General features: G+C 39.3%; 1 protein-coding gene across 4 annotated transcripts in view; it reads left to right on the plus strand.

Annotated features, from left to right (window-relative positions):
• Window positions 1-4,782: 4,782 nt before the first annotated feature.
• The window catches only part of LOC127622923 (mucin-5AC-like), a 184,120-nt gene continuing 164,628 nt past the window's right edge, over window positions 4,783-24,274 (plus strand). For all 4 annotated transcript variants that reach the window (XM_052097098.1, XM_052097108.1, XM_052097114.1 and 1 more), the window contains exon 1: window positions 4,783-5,043. The gene's annotated coding sequence lies outside the window, so the exon portion shown is untranslated. The remainder of the gene's footprint in view (window positions 5,044-24,274) is intronic.

The raw sequence follows: 24,274 nt of genomic DNA on the forward strand, positions 1-24,274 counted from the left end.
ATAAGGTGAATGTTTACGTTTGAATTATGCCCATGGAACACAAAAAGGGGAATTTTTGAAGAATATTCACACAGCTGTTTTCCATACAACAACAGTTCATAACAGTAGAGTAAAAGTTTTTCTATGCAAACAAGGGCTAGATTAATGTGTTTGATGTCCGTTGTGACACGTCTCAGCATCTCGTGCTATGAGTTTGGCGTTTCTAAGACATTGTGTCAAGTTAAGCAAACTTTTACTTTTTAAAACTTCAGACGCATGCATGCTGTGCCATTCGTTGTGCCGCTTGAAGCTTTTTCAAAACAAGTACGCATTCTGTGTGAATGGACCCTTAGTTAGCAGGGGCGCACATGGGCTGGAGTCCAGGCCCCCCAATATCAAAGGGGTCCCAATTCAAGGCATCCACCACCCTGTCTTACCCCTTACACGTTCTCGGGAGGTGCATGTTCAGCGGGAGACGCTAATATAAACACGTAGATGGTGTGCAAAGCGTAAGCCATCCGTGTAGAGCATGTTCATAGAATAACAGCCCGCAACATCGCCCTCTACTGGCAGGAGGCCCCATGGAATGGAATTTTCACATTTAGAAAGTAAAAAAAGAGCTTATGCATGAATGAAAGATCATCCATAAGCTAGTGTTAAGTTAAAGATGGATGCAAAGCTATTAATGCATGGAAAACATTTATTGATTTATGTAGGGATTTAATGATGAAATACTTTTACCGATTTTAATACGATTAATGTAAATATTTAACAATTTATCTAAAGATTTAATTTAGGGCTGTCAATTTAACGTAGTTGTTTAGTGCGATTATTTATATAAAAAATAACGTGTTACATTTTTTTTACGCAATTAATTATGGCCCCGGACCGTAATAAGGAAGATTCCTGAGTAATTCAAGCTTGAAGTACCACCTGTTTTCTCCGGGGGGCAGTAAGCTCCAGCTTTATAGGCAAACTGCAGCTTATACTGAGAACAAACCAACACTTCAGCACAAGACAAGGGCACATTCTGGCATTCAAAACACATCTTGATGGAGCGCAAATCTGAACTTCGGGATCTCAAGACGTGTTTTCCTAAGTTTCAAACTATGTGTAACTTCACACAGTGACCAAACATTTTATGTTTATAACTAGGGCTGTCGATTTAAGGAATCGAGTAATCTTTCTTATTATTTCTATCGGGAAGACACGCAGGCTTGAGTGAAGTTTGAGATGCCATTTATTTGATAGATGTAAAACGGGAGGTTATGTCTCTCTCTTTGGCGTAGGCCCCGTCCGGCAGTCCGAGGGAGTTGTACCCGGAACCGACATGTCCTGCCGGAGATAGGAGGCAGGGGCGAGGAGCCTACCCCCCTGCGGGACAGGGCTCAACTTGTGGTGGTGGGGTGGTGGAGGTTGCAGTGTTAGCACACTAAAACCGCAATGTGATAGATAGTGAGCAGACTTATAAAGCAATGGCTTATGTGCGATTGGCTGAGTTACCCAGATAATGATGTGATGATGTACACCTGCTGGTCTCCCCGCTAGAACTACGCTGCGCTTCCATGGAGCGATTATTTGCGTTAATTGTTTTAACGTGTTATATACAAAATAATCGCACTGAATTAACATGTTAAAAACATTTACGCAATTAATCACTCCATAATAAGGAAGATTCCTCGAGAAATGCAAGCTTGTAGTACCACCTGTTTACTCCAGAGGGCAGTTATTGAAATTTCAGCTCTATGAGCAACGCACAGTTTATACAGTGAAGAAAACAACCAGACAGAACAACACAAACATACGTAACGTTCTTGCATTCAAAACATTTGATGGAGCGCAAATCCGATCTAAGGGATCTCAAGATGTGTTCTAAGTATTAAACTATATTTAACTTGACACAGTGACCTAAAAATATTATGTTTATGACGCAACGCACCTGAGACGCTACACAAGTATGTCTGATGCTTGCTGAAATTGACGGGTCCTTAAACAAGCCCTCATAATAAATCTCCAACTGATTGACAAATTCACTTGTGTAATGGATTGCTGTGAACTGTGTGTCAATGATTTATTAATGATCAATAATATGGTAATAAACAATACATTGTATTCTAAAGACGCTTTTTGTATCGTCTTATCAATGATGAACTCTTCTGCCACAAGAATGTAATGCATTTTAATTATCTGAATATTTTGTATTTGTTTATATATATATATATATATATATATAATTTTTAAATATTTAAAGATAACTATGTATAATTATATATTGATATAAATGTGTATAATCTTTATATATTGAATTATTGTTATATGAGGGGCTTTCTCAGCAAATATTTTTATATGCGATTAATCACGATTAATTAATCGGACACCATGTAATTCATTCGATTAAAATTGTTTAACGATTGACAGCACTATTTATAACACAACGCATCCAAAGTGAGACGCTCCGTAACTCTTCTGCCACATTAATGTGAAACTTTTCAATTTCAATTATCTGAATATTATTATTTTTTTATAATATATATATATATATATATATATATATATATATATATATATATATATATATATATATATACACTCACCTAAAGGATTATTAGGAACACCATACTAATACTGTGTTTGACCCCTTTCAGCCTTCAGAACTGCCTTAATTCTACGTGGCATTGATTCAACAAGGTGCTGAAAGCATTCTTTAGAAATGTTGGCCCATATTGATAGGATAGCATCTTGCAGTTGATGGAGATTTGTGGGATGCACATCCAGGGCACTGAGCTCCCGTTCCACCACATCCCAAAGATGCTCTGTTGGGTTGAGATCTGGTGACTGTGGGGGCCATTTTAGTACAGTGAACTCATTGTCATGTTCAAGAAACCAATTTGAAATGATTCGAGCTTTGTGACATGGTGCATTATCCTGCTGGAAGTAGCCATCAGAGGATGGGTACATGGTGGCCATAAAGGGATGGACATGGTCAGAAACAATGCTCAGGTAGGCCGTGGCATTTAAACGATGCCCAATTGGCACTAAGGGGCCTAAAGTGTGCCAAGAAAACATCCCCCACACCATTACACCACCACCACCAGCCTGCACAGTGGTAACAAGGCATGATGGATCCATGTTCTCATTCTGTTTACGCCAAATTCTGACTCTACCATCTGAATGTCGCAACAGAAATCGAGACTCATCAGACCAGGCAACATTTTTCCAGTCTTCAACTGTCCAATTTTGGTGAGCTCTTGCAAATTGTAGCCTCTTTTTCCTATTTGTAGTGGAGATGAGTGGTACCGGTGGGGTCTTCTGCTGTTGTAGCCCATCCGCCTCAAGGTTGTGCGTGTTGTGGCTTCACAAATGCTTTGCTGCATACCTCGGTTGTAACGAGTGGTTATTTCAGGCAAAGTTGCTCTTCTATCAGCTTGAATCAGTCGGCCCATTCTCCTCTGACCTCTAGCATCAACAAGGCATTTTCAGCCCACAGGACTGACGCATACTGGATGTTTTTCCCTTTTCACACCATTCCTTGTAAACCCTAGAAATGGTTGTGCGTGAAAATCCCAGTAACTGAGCAGATTGTGAAATACTCAGACCGGCCCGTCTGGCACCAACAACCATGCCACGCTCAAAATTGCTTAAATCAACTTTCTTTCCCATTCTGACATTCAGTTTGGAGTTCAGGAGATTGTCTTGACCAGGACCACACCCCTAAATGCATTGAAGCAACTGCCATGTGATTGGTTGATTAGATAATTGCATTAATGAGAAATTGAACAGGTGTTCCTAATAATCCTTTAGGTGAGTGTATATATATACATTATTTGTAATTATTGCATCATTATATATTGAATTCTTGTTATTTGAGGGGCTTTCTCAGCTAATATTTATATATGCGATAATTCAATTAATTAATCAGCACACCAATCAATTTAAACTTTTAATCGATTGACAGCCTTAATTTAATTTTTATATATTTGACCCTCCTTAGTCAAGCTCCAAACAGGACAGGAAGCACCAGTAAAGTGTTCATATGACTTGCGACTATATTCTAAAGTTTTCTGATGCCATACAATAGCTTTGTGTCAGGAACAGAAATGTCTTCATATAACTCATCAAATATTCTACCTATGGTGCAGGTTGAACATCAATGACATCAAACAAATACATATAAACAAAAAAACCCAAATGAATCAGTACTGGATCAAATAGAGAGCTTGTGAATCTGAATTGAACCGGGGTAATCTGTATCAAAACCCAGCCCTATTATAAAGTCATATTTGATTTGACAGCTTGAGTCGAAGGGACAATCTTAAATGAATAATGACTTAATTTCCAGTCTGTTTCACTTTTGTTCTGTCTCTTTAGCAGCTTGAAAGACGTGGTCACTATGTCGTGTGTTGTCATTCTCACGGAAAAGTGCACCATGATGATTCTTCAACAATTCTCCTTTGGTGTTCCACGCAACAGACAACAGCATGCAGGCTCGGAACAACATGAGGGTGCGTAAATAATAACAGAATGTTCATTTTTGGGTGTTTTATTTCTTTAAACTGAAACATAGAGAGAGAGAGATAGAGAGAGAGAGAGAGAGAGAGAGAGAGAGAGAGAGATGAATAAAGAGAAGATGAACGCTTCTGTTTATTCGGTTCCGATAGGTCTACGCGTGCGCTTACTCCACTCACTCCCTCCCGCTCCCATTGGCTGCCTCCCTCTCCCACACACGGACACAAACACACACACATGCACTGGCTCTGAGCTCATACACCACAGTTGACGGTCTTGAGCGGAGGTCGAGAGAGGGACAGATGGGATCCACACACACACCGGAAAACGGCACACGCCACTCCGTGCAGAATTGATCACGACTGAGACACAGAGAAAAACAGAGCGAAGCATGGAAGAACAGGAAAGGGAGAATCAATGACAGAGACACGGAGGAGAGAAGATGCCAAGGAATAAGCCGGATGGGATTTGGAAACCTGGGCACCACACACACGCTTTTGAAAAAGAACGTCCTGAGGATTGTCACTGCAGTTTGCTCGCACCCTTGGGAACTTTCTGGTGAGTAACTTTAACTGATGGATATAAACAGTGGTGTAGTAGTGTCTGTAGAGGTGCACCCCCCCACAAAAAAAAATAAAAAAAAAAATAAATACAAAAATATAAATAAATATACAGTACATATAGTGTACATAGTGTGCAAGAAATATAGTTTTTCCATTAAAAAAAATATTAATTAAATAAATAAATAAAATACTGATGTAATTATAGACCCACATGGACTTACAAAATGTATATCAGGGTAAATTTCTTGTTCGCATGACGTACAGTACACTATGGCGTTTAATATGTATTTAAATGATAGGTGTCAGTAATGTTACTTTCATTAGGCTACTATGAAAAAGTACTCTAATTAATAAACAAATGCATACATAATATGCAATAAACTGTAAAGCATTGTATATAAGTGTAGTAGTAGTGTTCACGTTACCTTAACACGTTGTCTTGTATTACCATACACTGACCAGCCACAACATTAAAACCACTGACAGGTGAAGTGAATAACATTTATTATCTTGTTACAACGGCACCTGTCAATGGGTGGGATATATTAGGCAGCAAGTGAGAACAGTCAGTTCTTGAATTGAATGTGATGGAAGCAGGAAAAATGGGCAAGCGTAAGGATCTGAGCGACTTTGACAAGGGCCAAATTGTGATGGCTAGACGACTGGTTCAGAGCATCTCCAAAACGGCAGGTCTTGTGGGGTGTTCCCGGTATGCAGTGGTTAGTACCTACCAAAAGTGGACCAAAGAAGGTCAACCGGTGAACCGTTGACAGGGTCATGGATGCCCAAGGCTCATTGATGCACGTGGGGAGTGAAGGCTAGCCCGTCTGGTCCAATCCCACTGAAGAGCTACTGTAGCACAAATTGCTGAAATACTTAATGCTGGCCACGATAGAAAGGTGTCAGAACTCACAGTGCATCACAGCTTGCTGTGTATGGTGCTGCGTAGCTGCAGACTGGTCAGAGTCCCCATGCTGACCCCTGTCCACCGCCGAAAGTGCCTACAATGGGCACGTGAGCATCAGAACTGGACCATGGAGAAATGGAAGAAGGTGGCCTGCCTAGTCTGATGAATCACGGCATTCATGTGGATGTTACTTTGACACGTACCACCTACCTAAACATTGTTGCAGACCATGTACACTCCTTCATGGCAACGGTCCCTGATGGCTGTGGCCTCTTTCAGAAGGGTAATGTGCTGCAAAAATAGTTCATGAATGCTTTGAGGAACAAGACAAAGAGTTCAAGGTATTGAATTGGCCTCCAGATTCCCCAGACCTCAATCCAGTTGAGCATTTATGGGATGTGCTGGACAAAAAAGTCCAACCCATGGAGGCCCCACCTCGCAACTTACAGGATCCGCTGCTAGCATCTTGGTGCCAGATAACACAGGACACCTTCAGAGATCTTGTGGAGTCCAAGACTGTGGAGTCCATATATATATATATCTGTTTAGTAGGGAAATACATTTACAGAGCAAATTATGTGTACTCCAGGGATGCGTGTGCATCATCATTAGATGCTGGAAATGTCCCGCCCCTTACTGAAACTGAGAATATGATTGTTAGCAAATATCCAATCTTGTCTGAAATTAACATTCTGATTGGTGGATCAAATTAGTTGGACTGTCTGTCTTGCCACCTGCAGCTCTGTGCGTGTTTAGAGAGAATCTCTGTACACTTAAAAATCACAGAACAAGTTTTTACACAATATTAACTAAAAATGTATCTATTGCACATGTGGTAGGCTATATTGCAGGTTTCATATGATGGATATAAAATTCTTCACTGTTTATTGGATTCGGTTGTTCTAGTCTCTTAATGAAAGGGTCTTGTGCTGTTGGTGTGGTTTACTTATCGGCCGTTTTGATTGTGAACATGGTTTGACGGACAAACACAAAAGTCAAAGTAGAAACGAGAGTGTTTAGCGATGATTGGCCTGAATCTGAGCAGATTTGCATGGCTAGTGGGATGCCACAAAGACAAAACAGCCAGATCAGATCTTCCCTACATACACACATTGATATATCAGTAGTTCATTGCACACACACACACACACACATACCTACTTAACCACAAAATGAGGTCGTATGACAGAATACCCTAACTTTGGGGACACCCCTTTCTAGAGGGTCTAGAGACAAAAGAAAAACATGACTGCACTTCAGGAGATGCTCTCATTACAAATATCACTTGATATTTTCAATAAAACCTTTCCTTAAAGACCTGACAAATTACCTTCACTTTAGGGACAGTATTTTTTATGTCACTTTTAGGGACATACACAAACTCTGATCAAGTCAAACTTTTAGGACTTTGTGGTGATACACAAACTCTGATCAAGTCAAACTTTTAGGACTTGATAATTAAATAATATTAGAGGGTGAAAATGCTACAAAAAATTTATTCCAAGTAGGCAGAAACATGCTTCAATGCAAAGTTCTCATATTGACAAGAAATGTACAAGCCAGCACAGAGATATCATTGTTAGAAAGTAAAATATCAGTTTCTTCATGGTTGAGGATTAGACAACTGAATTTTTATTTGGACTTTTGAGATGCCACAATTAGACAGGCAAGCCACAATTCTTCTCACTATTAACTTGAATTGCTGTATAACCTTAAGAAAAAAAAAATGGTTTGAACCAAATTCAGCAGTGAGAACCAATATTGCAACCAACTGATGATGTCATCGGTGCTTGAATCAGCAAAAACTTATGTGCTAGTTATTTTACTTCTAAGTGCATCCCCAAGTACAGGTTGCTGTGTCACTCATGTGACTCATGCCACAGATCTATTGACACCGAACTCCAACCACCTCCTGCAGGTAGTGCTGATGTCATGGTTGGGAGGATTACTTTGAAATGTATTCCACTACAGATTACAGAATACAGGCTGGAAAATGTAATTTGTAACATGTACCATTAGATTACTCAAGGTCAGTAATTTATTCAAAATACTTTGGATTACTTCAGCACTGGTAGATTTTTTTTCACTTGTTTTGACTATAAAAACTCAAAATACACATGTTAAAAATACATTCTCTGAAAAACTGAAATATCTTATGCAGTGTTGTTTCTAAAACAAGATCACATTTATATGGATAAATATTCCTTCCATCTGAAAGCACTGAATATTAAAAGAAACAAATGACAATAAAATGCAAATTAATCTCTTTGATCTACAAAGTGGAAAACTAATATTACTAATATTTTGTATTTTAAATACGTAATCCCATTACATGTATTCCGTTTCTCCCCAAACCTGTCCGCATGACACATTAACAACTTTTCATGCCATCCTAAACTGCCAGTGTAAAAGCCCTCAAAACCGACACTATAAGCGGACTCCAGCGTTACACACACACTCCACTTAATAGACATTTCGAGGACTCAGGCGTTACACACACTCCACTTAATAGACATTTGAGGACTCAGGCGTTACACACACTCCACTTAATAGACATTTCGAGGGACTCAGGCGTTACACACACTCCACTTAATAGACACTTCGAGGACTCAGGCGTTACACACACTCCACTTAATAGACGCTCGAGGACTCAGGCGTTACACACACTCCACTTAATAGACACTGAGGACTCAGGCGTTACACACACTCCACTTAATAGACATTTCGAGGACTCAGGCGTTACACACACTCCACTTAATAGACATTTCGAGGACTCAGGCGTTACACACACTCCACTTAATAGACACTTCGAGGACTCAGGCGTTACACACTCCACTTAATAGACACTTCGAGGACTCAGGCGTTACACACACTCCACTTAATAGACATTTCGAGGACTCAGGCGTTACACACACTCCACTTAATAGACACTTCGAGGACTCAGGCGTTACACACACTCCACTTAATAGACACTTCGAGGACTCAGGCGTTACACACTCCATTAATAGACATTGAGGACTCAGGCGTTACACACACTCCACTTAATAGACACTCGAGGACTCAGGCGTTACACACACTCCACTTAATAGACACTTCGAGGACTCAGGCGTTACACACTCCACTTAATAGACATTCGAGGACTCAGGCGTTACACACACTCCACTTAATAGACGCCGAGGACTCAGGCGTTACACACTCCACTTAATAGACATTTGAGGACTCAGGCGTTACACACACTCAATGTCACTGGACGTTACACACTCCAATTAATAGACATTCGAGGACTCAGGCGTTACACACACTCCACTTAATAGACGCCGAGGGACTCAGGCGTTACACACACTCCAATTAATAGACGCCGAGGACTCAGGCGTTACACACACTCCACTTAATAGACGCCGAGGACTCAGGCGTTACACACTCAATTAATAGACATTCGAGGACTCAGGCGTTACACTCCACATGTCCAGACTCAGGTACACACTATGACGCCGAGGACTCAGGCGTTACACACACTCCAATTAATAGACGCTCGAGGACTCAGGCGTTACACACTCCAATTAATAGACGCTCGAGGACTCAGGCGTTACACACACTCCAATTAATAGACGCCGAGGACTCAGGCGTTACACACACTCCAATTAATAGACGCCGAGGACTCAGGCGTTACACACTCCAATTAATAGACACTTCGAGGACTCAGGCGTTACACACACTCCAATTAATAGACGCTCGAGGACTCAGGCGTTACACACACTCCAATTAATAGACATTTCGAGGACTCAGGCGTTACACACACTCCACTTAATAGACACTTCGAGGACTCAGGCGTTACACACACTCCAATTAATAGACGCTCGAGGGACTCAGGCGTTACACACACTCCACTTAATAGACTCTTCTAGGACTCAGGCGTTACACACACTCCAATTAATAGACACTTTGAGGACTCCGGCGTTAACAAACTCGTCTTGAATGACTCTTTGGGGACTCTGATACTGATATACAAACAATTGAGGATAGAAAAACACACCACACTGTATTGTACAAGCAAACTTTTTTAAATTGACTTTGCAATATATAACATTGACAGGATGTTGCAAAGAATATTACATGCAAATGCACTGCATGCACAATCATTCTCTTAATCCTAAGAAATGCCAAGATGTTGAAAGAGCAGTGAACACATTGTAGAAGATAAAATATAATATATAACGAGATCGAGAACCTTGGCCTAAACAATTAACTATATCTTCATTCCTCCCTCTTTTCCTCTACTTCACTTTCACTCCTCCATCTTTTTGTCTACTTCACTTTCCTCCTCCCTCTTTTCCTCTACTTCACTTTCACTCCTCCCTCTTTTCCTCTACTTCACTTTCACTCCTCCCTCTTTCCTCTACTTCACTTTCCTCCTCCCTCTTTTCCTCTACTTCACTTTCACTCCTCCCTCTTTTCCTCTACTTCACTTTCACTCCTCCCTCTTTTCGTCTACTTCACTTTCACTCCTCCCTCTTTTCCTCTACTTCACTTTCACTCCTCCCTCTTTTCCTCTACTTCACTTTCACTCCTCCCTCTTTTCCTCTACTTCACTTTCCTCCTCCCTCTTTTCCTCTACTTCACTTTCCTCCTCCCTCTTTTCCTCTACTTCACTTTCACTCCTCCCTCTTTTCCTCTACTTCACTTTCCTCCTCCCTCTTTTCCTCTACTTCACTTTCCTCCTCCCTCTTTTCCTCTACTTCACTTTCCTCCTCCCTCTTTTCCTCTACTTCACTTTCACTCCTCCCTCTTTTCCTCTACTTCACTTTCACTCCTCCCTCTTTTCCTCTACTTCACTTTCCTCCTCCCTCTTTTCCTCTACTTCACTTTCACTCCTCCCTCTTTTCCTCTACTTCACTTTCACTCCTCCCTCTTTTCACTCTACTTCACTTTCACTCCTCCCTCTTTTCGTCTACTTCACTTTCACTCCTCCATCTTTTCGTCTACTTCACTTTCACTCCTCCCTCTTTTCATCTACTTCACTTTCCTCCTCCCTCTTTTCCTCTACTTCACTTTCACTCCTCCCTCTTTTCCTCTACTTCACTTTCACTCCTCCCTCTTTTCCTCTACTTCACTTTCACTCCTCCCTCTTTTCCTCTACTTCACTTTCACTCCTCCCTCTTTTCGTCTACTTCACTTTCACTCCTCCCTCTTTTGTCTACTTCACTTTCCTCCTCCCTCTTTTCGTCTACTTCACTTTCCTCCTCCCTCTTTTCGTCTACTTCACTTTCCTCCTCCCTCTTTTCCGTCTACTTCACTTTCCTCCTCCCTCTTTTCCGTCTACTTCACTTTCCTCCTCCCTCTTTTCATCCCTTTCACTTCTACTTTTAACAACTGTTTTTCAGAGAAAATGAAAAAGTGTTAAACACATAGTGGTGAACAGCTTATGAAACAAAATTCAAAAAAGTGCTGAATATTGAAAAGTCATTTTACTTCTACACGGCTACAAAGCACCCTTTTTTTTGAGAGTTGTGATCCTGTTTCGCTACATAGTTTTTCAGGCCAGTCCATGTTCGCTCCTTCAAAGCCTCTGGCTCTGCTTCAATGCATCTTTCACAGTCTTGCTTACCAGGAACTTTGCATGTCTTGATGAACCTCATCATGTGCCTTTCTATTGCTTTTACCTCAATGTCCTCCCATTTTCTTTTTGGAGCCTTTAAAGAACCTGAAAAAAATAAGGAAATAAAGTTTTAAATCAGAACCAATCATGACATATTGTAATCTGTAGATTATTAGAAAATGTGAAAAGCCCTCAGATGCTTATTGCTCAGGGATGCCAACTGCTTACATTTCAGGAAAATTCCCAGCTTTGAAACCAAAATCAGTCACCTACATGATGTGTGTTTGAAAGAGTTTGTGTCAGTGAGGATGGGGCCCAAATGGCCAATGGCAGTTAGTAATATTTGTGCTATTCTTTGGCGATCTGACAGGAGTGCAGTTTTCGATAAACAGCTGAGAATAAGGTGAGGCTGCCTATGATCACATAATAGTATTAACACAATAATATTAATCTTCTGCTAAAGGTGCTGTTTCTCTCCTGGTAATGTTGTAATTAAAAATGACAAACAAAATTATCACGTTACCGTATGGGATTAATTAGTAAATTGTTCTTAATCGTGAGTAATGCATTTACCGTTGTGTTCTGATGTCCCAGTGTGTATACTGGGAGGACTTTTATAATGGCGTCTATGTTGTGTGGGCTAGATGGCGCCACCAATCCAATGTTACTTTCAGTTTTTCCTGCCTTTCCACAGGTGTGAATGTGGGTTAATACACACAAGGTTTTTAATAATACTCTTTTACAAGTGGTGTATGCTTTTTTGAAACACTAAGTTTGAGTCATTGCAGTTTATATTGGTTATAATGATGCAAGTTCCTTGTGGCGATTCGCGAGCATATGTTAACCGCTATTTACCCTTTCATTTGCATAATAGTGCACATATTCATGAGCGTGGCTGTATGGTTGCTGTGCAAAACAAAAAAGAAAGCCATATACTTCCAACTGATTAATATTGTGGAGGATGAGTGTTAAAGAGATTTAATGCCCATTTTAGGACTGCACAATATATTTAATTTATTGATATATCAAGGGCTTGCAAAAATTACATTATTTTAATACTTTAACTTTCATGATGACTTTTTCTTACACAATTCCCACATTGAATGAAGTCACAACAATTGGATCAAAAAATAAAAATAGACTCATTCAGAATATCCCACAATATGCTGAAATTAACTATATTCATTTATTTTACAAAGCAAATACAAATAATTGCATTTTGATATCAATACGTAAATGGCATAAATAAATACAGTCAGGTCCATAAATATTGGGACATGGACACAATTCGAATCTGTTTGGCTCTATACACCACCACAATGGATTTGAAATGAAACGAACAAGATGTGCTTTAACTGCAGACTTTCAGCTTTAATCTGAGGGTATTTATCAGGTGAGCGGTGTAGGAATTACAACAGTGTGCATATGTGCCTCCCACTTTTTGAGGGACCAAAAGTAATGGGACAGATTAACAATCATAAATCAAACTTTCACTTTTTAATACTTGGTTGCAAATCCTTTGCAGTCAATTACAGCCTGAAGTCTGGACGCATAGACATCACCAGGCGCTGGGTTTCATCCCTGGTGATGCTCTGCCAGGCCTCTACTGCAACTGTCTTCAGTTCCTGCTTGTTCTTGGGGCATTTTCCCTTCAGTTTTGTCTTCAGCAAGTGAAATGCATGCTCAATCGGATTCAGGTCAGGTGACTGACTTGGCCATTGCATAACACTCCACTTCTTTCCCTTGAAAAACTCTTTGGTTGCTTTAGCAGTACGCTTCTGGTCATTGTCCATCTGTACTGTAAGCGCCGTCCAATGAGTTCTGAAGCATTTGGCTGAATATGAGCAGATAATATTGCCCGAAACACTTCAGAATTCATCCTGCTGCTTTTGTCAGCAGTCACATCGATCAATAAATACAAGAGAACCAGTTCCATTGGCAGCCATACATGCCGACGCCATGACACTACCACCACCATGCTTCACTGATGAGGTGGTATGCTTTGGATCATGAGCAGTTCCTTTCCTTCTCCATACTCTTCTCTTCCCATCACTCTGGTACAAGTTGATCTTTGTCTCATCTGTCCATAGGATGTTGTTCCAGAACTGTGAAGGCTTTTTTAGATGTTGTTTGCAAACTCTAATCTGGTCTTCCTGTTTTTGAGGCTCACCAATGGTTTACATCTTGTGGTGAACCCACTGTATTCACTCTGGTGAAGTCTTCTCTTGATTGTTGACTTTGACACACATACACCTACCTCCTGGAGAGTGTTCCTGATCTGGCCAACTGTTGTGAAGGTTGTTTTCTTCACCTGGGAAAGAATTCTTCGGTCATCCACCACAGTTGTTTTCCGTGGTCTTCCGGGTCTTTTGGTGTTGCTGAGCTCACCTGTGCGTTCTTTCTATTTAAGAATGTTCCAAACAGTTGATTTGGCCACACCTAATGTTTTTGCTATCTCTCTGATGGGTTTGTTTTGATTTTTCAGCCTAATGATGGCTTGCTTCACTGATAGTGACAGCTCTTTGGCTCTTATAGTGAGAGTTGACAGCAACAGATTCCAAATGCAAATAGCACACTTGAAATGAACTCTGGACCTTTTATCTGCTCCTTGTAAATGGGATAATGAGGGAATAACACACACCTGGCCATGGAACAGCTGAGTAGCCAATTGTCCCATTACTTTTGGTCCCTTAAAAGTGGGAGGCACATATACATACTGTAGTAATTCCTACACCGTTCACCTGATTTGGATGTAAATACCCTCAAATTAAAGCTGAAAGTCTGCAGTTAAAGCACATCTTGTTCGTTTCATTTCAAATCCATTGTGGTGGTGTATAGAGCCAAAAGATTTGAATTGTGTCGATGTCCCAATATTTATGGACCTGAATGTATATTGTAAGTGACCTGCATGCAATTTGGAACAAAAGACAACTTTGTGATCTCTGGGATAGATCGTAAATACTGTAGGCACCAATGCTCTTTTTGGGAAACACAGCCCTGATCTTTCCCATTATACATTTTAAAATTAATTTCAATTTAAAAGGTAAAATTTTAGCACTTTCAAAATCAGTGATTATTCATGATTAATGATGTAAAATTATGTGATTCATCACGATTAAAACTTTTAATTGACCGACAGCACTAGTTGTAATAAAAAACACAAGATTGTGTCATATTCTTATAAACAGCATTGTTTTATACTATGCATATGTTCTGTGATTAATGAATACAATTGTAATTACATAAAAAAAAGATGTGTGAAAATATAGAAGCCGAACAAAAGCCAGCAAAACAGCGAAACCTTACTGAATGTACATTTAAATCATTTACTTTCTTTAAACTTGCAGTCTATTTTCTCTAAAGAAAGCCCAGAGGCATACCCCAAGATATAAAACAACCTTTTTACTTCCGAACTGGCCTCCCTGATTGTTGTCTTTAGTTAATATAAAAGTAATTCTTGGTGATTAAATGATTGGTTAAAACTTTGCTTACTTTGATCCTTTTGTGATCCAGACAGTTGAGCCGTCTCTTCTGGGGATGCTGACTGAGATGGGTCGCTGCAATCCTCCTCATCACTTGACATATCATTAACGAGGGGTTCAAATTGTTCTAAAGAAAGCATTGATGAATGAAAATATAATATCATCATAGCATCATACTTTCAAATGTAATTTTTTTTCTTACATTTTCTGTCAAAAAACTTGCATAGACAAAAATATTAGCATAGACATGCAAGCATGCTCATACCATTTGGGTCAATTTCAATCTCATCAAGCGTCTTTCCTTTGAAGTCTGAGAGTGTTCCCTTTTCCATTGCTAACAAGACCTTGCTCATCTTTGCCAGCTGCAGCGTCCCCTCCGATAGCGGTAATATTGTCTGTGGATTCTGATATCATGACCGAGGAAATCAGCCAATTGATCTGCTTCGTTCTCATCAAGGTTCAAGATTTTTGACATGGTTGCTATGTGTTTCCTCAGCTTAGTTGATGACAGTGCTTCTGGATTCTTTATGCCACATTCCTGAGCAGCTCTGTAAATGCACTCTCCTCCTCGGTATGCAGGCATTGCTCCTGATCTGGCAAACAGAAAAGGATTCTCAGCTGGGACTTCACAAACCTCACGTGTTTCAACAAGCAGCTCCATGGCAGAAACCATTGAAGGCTTGAGAAGCACAGGAACCTTTCTCCCTCGTTTACCACGGATCTCAACTCGGGTGAAGTGCAGACACAACTTTCTCTCGAACTCCGAAAGACAGATCGCTAGGTCTTCATGTAGCTCAGAAGAATCCCTGCTTTTAAAAGCTGCCAAAAGCATTCAGTGATACCTCACCTTCTCTTCTTCTGTTGAACAGGATGACTTGCGTCAATGTGACCTTAGCAAGAGCTGAATAGCTTTTTGCCGATGGGCAGTTTCTGAGCTTGCTTAGGAACTGTTTGTGTTTCTTTCCAGATGTGCATGCAGAACTTTGACATCTTGAGTGAAAGGAATGATCTGAGGCGTGTTCCACTTGGCTTCTTTTAAAGTAGTTAAAGCACCAGCAGAAATGTATTCGTTCCATCTTGCCTGGTGTATTTTTCTGAAGTCTCGAGCACACTCAGCACGTTGATGGTCTCCGTACATCATGGCATTGCTCTCAACAATACTACAGATCTTGTTTAAAGAATGACCAAGTTTGAGAGCTAGAGAGGGAATCGCGGTAGCAGTTTTTCTCTTCATCATAGCCAGATACAACTTTAACAGCTGAAATGACTTGTTTGAAATTTGCTGGAATGATGAAGTCCACCATAGATCTTAGCCGAGTAATCTTCCTTGCTTCAAGAAGAAGTCTGCCAACTTCTCTCATCTTCTGTCTGATGTAGTCATGTTTATTAACATCAGATCCCATCCTATTAAACATGTGCTCCCCCAGTTGCATGATGCAGCAGTCAGAGTGAACAACACGGGAAACTTCATCATAGTTCATAATGGAAAGTATATTCTTTAAACCTTTGCTCACTTCTAAACCAACTGGAGTTTTCAGAGCGCAGAGTGATCGGACTCTTTTCCTGCCCTTGGATTCATCATCTTTAGGTTTCAGAGGACAGTTCTTTAAATGTTTCCAAAGGCTACGCTTGTTGTAAAGCCCTTGGCAGTAAACACAGTGAATGAAATCCTTGGCTTTTTGCTCTCTTTTGGACGGTAGCAGGCAACCATCTCTCCATGTCCATTTCTTGCCACATCTGTGTTGTGGGCAAAGTTGCCCCTTTTCTAAGGAGGTTTAACTGGATTAGCCTCTCTTTAGAATGTTTTGGAAGCATAACTGCCTTTGCAGCGTCCACTTCATTGCGATGGACAGATTCAAGGTGTCTTGCCATTTTTGAAAAAGGCTTAGAGCAATAAAGACAATACTGCTTCTTATATGACTTGCGATCCTGCACAGGTGATGGCATTGATTGAATAAAAGACCTATCTTCAGAAGAGGGTCTGTCTCTTTGGTTTTGCATTGCACTTTAGCATTTGGTGATGGTGTTGTCACGCCTGTGTCTGATGAACTGCTTGTATCTTTATAGCTTTGTGAAAAAGGTGAAGTTGGATTTTTCAGAGAACTTTTGACCATACCTTTTCCAGAAGTCTTTTCATTAGCTTCATCTAAGCTACTTTCAACCATGCTATATCCAGAAGCACTATCATCTGATTCGTCTGAGCTGCTCTTGGGTACATAGTCAACATACGCTGTAGTCTGTAACATCTGAATCACTGAGGGCTTTCCATGAGTACTGAAAAAGAGAACAACACATGATGAAAATAAGGATGTACAATTTCAGTAAGTTTCAGTGCTCAAATAAGGGGAGTGAACTTTTAAATAAGATAAGGTGTTAGTAGTCTATGGGCATTATGTGGTTTCTGTAAATCTAATTAGCATTGTACTGTGGTTACTTAAGTGTAATGACAAGCAAGACACTCTTTCAGGTTATCATACAAGCATTAAAAATGCTGCATAGCATGTCACGTACCTCTCACATAATTTCTCTAATAATCTAAAATGCCCTTCTTTGGAGAGTAATATGTGATTGGAATTTGAGTGCACAAAAATTTTTATCAAATAATTATGGTTGGACATTTATGTAATAATAGTGACTTATCTTAATAGAGATATTAAGACTGGGTGGCGTTTCATCTCCACGATATACTGTATATATTTATATAGAAATAAAGTGTCAACTGGTGGAGATTTTTTTATATTGTTAATATCATTGTATGTAAATATCTAATGCTTCACCTGGTTGCACTGACAGACAAACATGCAGAAAGATGAACACACAAAATCGTGGGACAGCATTGAATTTGATCATTCGCAAGAGGAATGTATTTTTATATAAAAATGTGCCGTTTTCTCATGTTCTCACTAGGGCTGGTTTATAGGATGATTTAATTGTATATCGATGAATAGAGCTGGGTAGTTTCCAAATATTTTAAACAGTATCCCATTTACCATGATTTTAAAAGCGTGCTAATCGAAAATTAAACAATTAAAATCATTTCGGATTTTAGAGACAGGCTGTGTCAATTTTCATTGCTCTGTTGATTGTCGACATGTTCTCTAAATAGAATCAGCGGATGACATCAGCGGATGATCACTTTTGCACTGATATTCCTGGCCAAATTGAGAACAGATACTAAGGATGTCTGCATACTATTTACATGTCACAGCAAGCATTGTCCTACATAAAGACATTGGAGTAAGCCATGTGGATGAATCTGCTTGTTTTAGGTGCTTATGCCTCAAGTTGGCTGGAGTTTGTTTTGTGGAATATTTCTTACAGGACATTGGAGTGAGTTTGACTGCACAAAGAACTGAATAGATGCTTTGTGCAGGTTCACTAGCGGCTGGAGCTTGTTTTGTGCAGGCCCAGACCTTCAAGACAATTAAGTGGATGAATCTACACTTTTTTGTGTGTTTATTCCGCTTATGGGCTGGAGTTTGTTTTATAGATGATCTTCTGATGTGTAATTCTGTTTAAAAAAATTGTGTGGAAGCACCGGACTTGAGCAATCTGATGGCAAGTTTGTCGCAGGGACTATCGTAGGCGTACATGGACTGTTTGAGTTTAGAGGGATGGACACCAATTGGTGATGTTGTGCTTGCAGGGTTAATGCACATGTTTTTCTTTTTTTTGCTGGGGAAAGTTCAGGGGTTGATTGTTGCACCAATGTGGAATGTGGTCTTTATAATTACATTTTTATCTAATTTCTCTACTATGTTAATGTCAAATACTAATATGAGTGGATTGTCACTCTTCACATGGAATGTGAATGGTTGGGACACCCCATAAAAAGAAGGAAGGTTATTTATTTTCTTAAAAGCGTAAGAAATAGGATATAGTGTTTCTTAAAGAAACACAAGTTTTCTGCAGGAAGCTGAACATTTTGGGAAGATATGGGATGGACATGTTTTCTTTAGTGCTGGCTCGAGTAAGAGCAGGGGAGTCATTACATTGATAAGTAAACATCTACAATTCAAATGTCTCCAGCGGATTAAAGTTAAATTAGAGTCATTATTTTTTTTTTTGAAATTCAGGGGCAAAGGTTGATTTTGGCTAATATTTCTGCACATAACAATGTGCATTATAACAATATAATGTTGGGAGGAGACTTTAATCTATTGATGGATTCAGTCCTTGATCATAGTAAAGGAAAAGTGTGTAAGTCCCCTAGAGCAACATCTACGCTTCAGAGGATGTGTACAAATCTTGGTCTTACAGATATTTGGAGACTTTTGAACCCATATGGTAGGGTCTATACATTTGAATCCATATGGTAGGGACTATACATCTTAGTCTCTGATCACACTCTGGTGAGTTTAAAGGTGTTGCCACATACAGAGAAAAAAAAAAAAAGAATATAGTTGGTGTTTTAATGTTTCCCTTTTGCAAAATTCTGAGTTCCAACTAATTTTAAAGTCCGAAATCATTGTTTATATGGAGTCCAACTGGTCCTCATTATCTTCTGTGGGCGTGGCTTGTAGACACTTAAGGCATTTCTTAGGGGTCGGATCATACAGTATGCCTCATTCATCAAAAAATCCAAAGCATGAGAACTTCGTGGAGTTGGAGGGAATATTAAAAGTGCCGAGGCAGAGCTGAAGCGCCAAATGTAGATCTGATGGCCTCAGAGAATTGACCCGATTGAAATACAGATATAATACTATTTTGTCATACTTTGAGTCGGGGGACAAAGCAGGGAAGCTTTTGGCTAGATATATAAAGGAAAGAGTCTTTTCTACCATTCCCTCAATTAAATCTGCTGCTGGTGAAATATTTACCATTGATATTAATAATACTTTTAAAGAAATCTATCTTGATCTTTATAGTTCCATGTTTTAGTCTACTGATGAAGATATTAGAAATTTTGTGGAACCATTAGATCTCCCTAAACTGTTGACTGAGCAAACATTTTTTATTGATTCTGGAGATAAACTTGGAGGAGCTTGGCGAGGTAATTAAGCCCTTACCTACAGGCAAGGCTCTGGGGTCTAAATTCTATTTAACTGGTCTAAATCTGAAACTTTGGCTCTGACAGCATACTGCCCGTAAACAGCTTTTCATCTGACATCTTTCAGTGGCCCAAACAGGGCATTTAGTATTTGGGTATTTTATTCCCAGCAAATTTATGTGATTCAGTTAATTCAGAGTTAATTTTGACCATTTAAAAAAAAATTTGAGGGATGTGGGCAGGTGGGGTATGTTGGTTAATTGTATATGTTTTTAAGTCATCAAGTATTTTATTTGGACTGTTTGTTTATATGCGTGTCTGTTGTTATTTTATGTTTGACCACTGGAATGTATGTGTGGTTGCAGGTGGTGGGGGGGGTACATAAATGTTAAAAGTTGTTTAAATTGAGTTCTATTTCATTTTTAGGAGGCAGTAACTGCATTACCCAAGCATAAAACAAACACAAATTAATGTGCATGTACCAGAAGCTAAACTGGTATGGCGACATCCACAGATTGTCTACTAAATGTGTATACCCCACCTCCCTTAATGAGACAGGCTCAGGTTCCTGTGATAAGCCATTCCCTGCGGTGGATGCAGCACAGGGCAAAGGTGATGAGGATTGCGGCACATTAAGTGGTGAATGTGATGGTGTATCAGATGTGCATACTTCAGTGGGTGACGGGGACAGCTGGAAAACATAATCAGAAGTAATATCATATGGACTAAATGAAAGGCTCAAAAGTACCAAAAAAGCACCTGTAAAGAAATTGAGGTGTTAATTATTTGTGATCGTCTGTGTTCATATATATTACTCACCGAGCAATCTTTTTGTGACAGCTGTTTAGTGACCTGATCATGCAATAGCTTGAGATGTTTCTTTTCACTCTCATTCCTCTCAGTCTCTGCTCTTTTAAAGCGATTATAACAATCTTCATGATGTTGTCGCAACTTTGACATTCTTGATTGAAACAGCTGCTGTAGATATAAAAGAGGTATTTAGCTTAAGCCAAGAGTAAAATATACATTGTCAATGTTAAAAACTGTGGCACCTAAAGACATTTAAGCATCACTGAGGTGAGCCAAAAGGTAAGATGTATGTTTTGTTAATTTAACGAAGTTGTTTTATTTTTGGTAAGCACTGCTCTGGTATAGTTGAGGGAAAAGTGAGGACAAGTCAAAGAAATTTTGTATCACTTCTCACTTGACTTGTTAACACTTACATTAAGCGTCGTGGAAGGGAAGAATGTGACCAGAAGTGAAGATTATCATAACTTTTTAATTCTGTTATTTTCTTATAAACATCATTAATTTAGCTTGGGAAGACATTAATGGCCGGACTGCAGTTGTGTCGATTACATTGGGACTATCAAAATTTGGTACCTGTTGACTTGCATTGTGCAGGACCTACAGAGCTGAGATATTCTTCTAAAAATCTTTATTTGTGTTCTGCTGAAGAAAGAAAGTCATATTCATCTGTGATGGCATGAATATAATGAAAGAATTGTTATTTTAGGGTAAACTACTCCTTTAAGAGTTAGTTATATTGTTTTAATGCATTGTAAAATCCGGCCTCTAAGCTTCAAAATTACCCATTTTGTCATTACAAGGAGTGAAGCAGAATTAACTGTACTTACCGATTTCTGTGGGCCCAAACTGCTGACTGATTTTACATCACTGGATTCTGTTGACGGTTCATTTAAAGACTGGAGAAATATGAGACCATAAAACACATTAGCAATTAATGACAGGAAAAAGGCATCATATATTGCTGCTTATGAATTCTAGCATTTTCTTTATGGTACCTTGGCTCTCCACGGCCAGTCGAGTACGCCATAGTTGTAAGTGATTTCTTCACCTGGTAAAATGTCTCGTACAGCAAATAGACAAAGATGAGGCTTTTTCTTCACTTCAACAGTTCTCATTTTGCAAGTTGGATTTTTGTGCTCATCGTTGACAAGTCTTCCCAGGGACTTGTCTTCCTTGGATGCATCCATACTATATAAACACACACACTTACCATTAAATGTATGCAAGACATATACAGAAGTGTTTTTCACATCTACAGTCTGTTTTTATATTAAAGGCACAGTTCACTATAATTCTCTCATCATTTACTCGCCCTCATATGACTTTCTGTCTCCTGTGGTAATCATTTTTGACGTGTTTTGGTCCTTACAATGTAAGCCAATGGAGTCCAAAGCTTTCAAGCTCAAAAAGGTTATAAAGGGAAAACATACAGCTGCTCAAAAAATTTAATATTGTGGAAAATTCATTCAAAAAGTGGAACTTTCTATATTCTAGATTCATTTCACATAAAAATTATTGTTGCAATCTTGATGATTACTGCTTACAGCTCATAGAAATAAAAAATCCAGTATCTCAATATATTAGAATACAGAATTTATAATACAGAAATATCAACCTGAGAAGAGTTTTAATCAGCTAATTAACTCAAAACACCTGCAAAGGTTTCCGAGCCTTTAATCTCCGTCTGGTTCAGTACACACAACCACAATCATGGGGAAGACTGGTGACTTGACAGTTGTCCAGGCGACACTCATTGACATCCTCCACTAGGAGGGTAAGCCACAGAAGGTCATTGCTGAATGAGTGCTGTTCCATTCCAAGACCAGAGACAACGCCAGAACCGTCTTACCTGGGTTAAAGGAGAAGAACTGGACCGTTGCTCAGTGGAGAGGCCAGTGTGAAGTTTCCACAGTCAGTGATGATATGGGGTGCCATGTCATCTGCTGGTGTTGGTCCACTGTTTTCTCTCAAGTCGAGAGTCAATTCAGCCGTCTACCAGGATATTTTAGAGCAATTCATGCTTCCATCTGCTGACAAGGTTTTTGGAGATGCTGATTTCCTTTTCCAGCAGGACTTGGCACCTGCCCACAGAGCCAGAACTACAAGTAACTGGTTTTCTAACAATGGTATTACTGTGCCCAACAATACAGACAAGCTGATGGCCGCTATCAAAGCATCCTGTGCTTCCAGAACACCTCGGCAGTGCCACAGACAGATTGCCTCCATGCCACGCCACATTGATGCAATAATTTGTGCAAAAGAGCCCTGACCAAGTATTGAGTGCATAAATTAAAATACTTTTCAGAAGGTTGACATTTCTGTATTATAAATTCTTTATTCTAATATTTTGAGATACTGGATTTTTTATTTCCATGAGCTGTAAGCTGTAATTATCAACATTAAAACCAAAAAAAAAAATTTCATGTGTAAGGAATCTAGAATATATGAAAGTTCCAATTTTAACTTTTCCATGATATTCACATTTTTTAGATGCACCTGTACCTCTCAAGTGTTTAGTCCATGTCTTCTGAAGTGATAAAATTAGCTTTGGGTGAGAATTCAACCCAAATATGTCATTATTCTCTATAAATCCTCCGCTGTAGTTCATGAGAGAAGCTGGTTTACGGTTGTTTGCACTTGACACATGTGCAGAGCACTCTACATTTCAAATGTGAAAGGAGTTATTCATGAATAAAGATTTATAGGGAATGATGACTTAAATTGGGAGTCAGATAGAATAAGAATGAGTAAATGATGAGAGAATGATCATTATTGGTAAAATTGGCCCTTTTACTCTCTTGAAGAAAAAGATCTCTTTGAGCTTCCCTGCTACATCAAGTCAACAGTTCTTGATGTACTTACCATCAATATTTTCCATGCCACTGAAAATCAAACAAGAATGTGCTCTCAGTTTCAGTGTAGTTTTTAGTTCGTTCAAGACTCTCCTTTGAACTCAGAAGTTCACCTCTGTATTCAAGAACAAAGTCTCCTCTGCAGAAAGATTCAGTGGTGAAAGCGCCACGGCCTAAAGCAGAAAAAAACATTATTTTGATTACTGTTACAGGGTGTCTGCAATCTCATTTAATAAGTAAAAATGGAAATATCTGAAATGTACTAACATTTTACTAATTCAACAGTTCAGCTGCGATACAAAAGTAATCCAAAGTACTTATATTTGAATTGTCTTGCCTTTATATTTGCTGATGTACTGCTCTTGAAGACCAGGCTTTTCAGTTTCAAATATGATGTTATCTTCAGCATCCTGCTGAGGTCTTCTACGTCTTTTACGGATAGCCAGCATGCTGAATTCCACACATAGGGCAATTTTCATGAGGGAAAAAACGATTATATAAAATTAATGGAATAAACAAGCATAATTACAATGTAAAAAATATCTTAGAAAGAATTGTTCAATCAAAAGAGAGAGAGAGAGAGAGAGAG

The sequence above is a fragment of the Xyrauchen texanus genome, chromosome 3, assembly GCF_025860055.1.
Source record: "Xyrauchen texanus isolate HMW12.3.18 chromosome 3, RBS_HiC_50CHRs, whole genome shotgun sequence".
NCBI classification, from domain to species: domain Eukaryota; kingdom Metazoa; phylum Chordata; class Actinopteri; order Cypriniformes; family Catostomidae; genus Xyrauchen; species Xyrauchen texanus.